At 35.5% G+C, this 2,500-nt stretch overlaps 1 protein-coding gene across 2 annotated transcripts in view; it reads left to right on the forward strand.

Moving 5' to 3' along the window:
- The window catches only part of LOC135208749 (leucine-rich repeat neuronal protein 1-like), a 14,400-nt gene that overhangs the window by 3,440 nt on the left and 8,460 nt on the right, over positions 1-2,500 (forward strand). The window lies entirely within an intron of this gene.

A 2,500-nucleotide genomic window follows, 5' to 3' on the forward strand; every position in this document is an offset into this window, starting at 1 on the left:
TCAATGAGTGATACTTTCTTCTTGACTTTGTCTGTCTATTTGCACGTATCACCCTATCCGTTCTGATACCATAGTCCCAGAGGATCTTTGCCTGATCGTTTTCTACACTCCCTCAGGTTGGTGCTCATACCACTTATTACTGCAAGGTAGCTGATGTTTCTTGCACAGGCTCCAGTGGAGGGCTTTTGCCACTGAATCATGCCTCTTTTTGTACTGGTTCTGTGCAAGTGCCGGACATTCGCTTGCTATGAGGTTTATGGTTTCATTTTTTGTTTCGTATTGGCACTTCCTACATATGGGAGAGATGTTATTTCCGTCTATCGTTCTTTGAACATATCGTGTTCTTAGGGCCTGATCTTGTGCCGCTGTTATCATACCTTCAGTTTCCTTCTTTATCTCTCCCCTCTGTAGCCATTGCCATGTGTCATCGCTGGCTAGTTCTTTAGTCTGCCTCATGTATTGTCCGTGCATTGGTTTGTTGGGCCAGTCCTCTGTTCGTTTGTTTTTTCATTCTCCTGTCTCTGTATATTTCTGGGTCTTCGTCTACTTTTATTAGTCCTTCTTCCCATGCACTCTTTAGCCACTCGTCTTCAATGGATTTCAGATATTGCCCAGTGCTCTGTTCTCGATGTTGATGCAGTCCTCTATGCTTAGTAAGTCCCTTCCTCTCTCCTTCCTTTCGCTGTGTTATGTATAGTCTGCTCGTATTTGCTCTTGGGTGTAGTGCTTTGTGTATTGTCATATGTTTCCTTTGGTTTTTCTGATCTATGCTGCAGAGTTCTGTCTTCGTCCATTCCATCTATTCCTGCACTGTATCTGATTACTGGCACTGCCCGTGTGTTTATGGCTTTTATCATATTTCCGGCGTTGAGCTTTGACTTGAGTATCGCCTTGAGTCTCTGCATATATTCTTTCCTGATCGTGTCCTTCATCTCTTGGTGTTTTATATCCCCTCCTTCCATTATTCCCAGGTATTTGTATCCAGTCTCGTCTATGAGTTTGATGTTGCTCCCATCTGGTAGCTTTATCCCTTCAGTTCTCGTTACTTTGCCTTTTTGTATGTTGACTAAGGCGCATTTTTCTATTCCAAACTCCATCCTGATGACCCCAGATACAATCCTTACAGTCCGGATTAGGGTATCTATTTCCTTGATGCTCTTATCATACAGCTTGATGTCGTCCATGAACATCAGATGGTTGATTCTGTTGCCTCTTTCTTGAGTTGGTACCCGGCATCCATCTTTCTGTAGTAGTTTTGTCATGGGAATTATTATTAATTATTATTATTTTATTATTGTTATTTATTATTCATTAGATTATTATTATTATTATTATTATTATACTAGGGAAAAAGAGTAAGGCTGAGGTGAGAAATTATGAATTGAGTATATATTTGCTATTGTTATGAAAGTTTTTTCCTAAACTTTATGTGGAATATAACAACTTTCTCGTGCTATCGCCCTCAACGTTACATACTTTCTATTTTTTCGTCATACTTTCAAAGCATAAACAGAAAAAAAAATTAATTTACCTAAACTAAAATACCTATTAACCAGGTTGCATCACATACTGTGTAATTTGCATGATTTGCAAATTTTGTTGGAAAAAGGAATGAAAAAAAAATTATTATATATCAGTCTGCGTTTATTGTATTGTGAATGTTTTTGTCTGAATGTAATACTGTTTTTTTTTTTTATTTACTAATCATTTTAAATTAAGGTATGCCTTAATCATATACAAGTAAGTAGAGATAAATCGAAAATTAGAATAACTTCATTCTTGCATTGACCTATCTTTAAGGGAAACAGTATAGTTAACTTTCATAATACATTTGTTGCTAGAATGATTATTGAGAAATGGGAAAGCTTAAATTCTAAGTGAAATACTTACGTGGTAAATGATATTAAAATTAGACACTTTTTATATGATTGCTTTCTTAATTCTACACTTTTTATTCGCACTCACACCTTCATACATGAACTGTATGCTCACAGCCATGGATGAAAATCCACTAATTTTTATACTTTTGTTACTTGCCTGCTTAATAATTAAACCGCAAAGTCTGCAAGGCTCTCACAAAAGACACAAGTTGGAGCAGAAGTTTAATATTTTATGAACGTTTCATTCTCCAAAAGGAATTCTTTCCTTGAAATATTTCAGCTTTAGTAAAGTATGTCTTAATTTCTCGATCTATCATTATTTTCTGTATTGTTACATGTATGCATGTATGTATGCAGGCAACCTTGAAATCACCACCTCACATAATGTGTGCGTATGTATGTATGTGGTTATGATTATGTATGTATGTAATGTTAGGTGTGGATGGTGTAATACTATATATATATATAGGCATATATATGTAATATCTATAGTATATATAATAATATCTATATATCTATATATTTAAATATCTACTATAGTATATATATCTGATCAGCAGGGCAGGGAAAAAGGGTTATGAATCTTGACCAGTCCTCATGAAGATGTCCTACAAAACTTA

The sequence above is a fragment of the Macrobrachium nipponense genome, chromosome 35 (assembly GCF_015104395.2).
Source record: "Macrobrachium nipponense isolate FS-2020 chromosome 35, ASM1510439v2, whole genome shotgun sequence".
Classification (NCBI taxonomy): Eukaryota; Metazoa; Arthropoda; class Malacostraca; order Decapoda; family Palaemonidae; genus Macrobrachium; species Macrobrachium nipponense.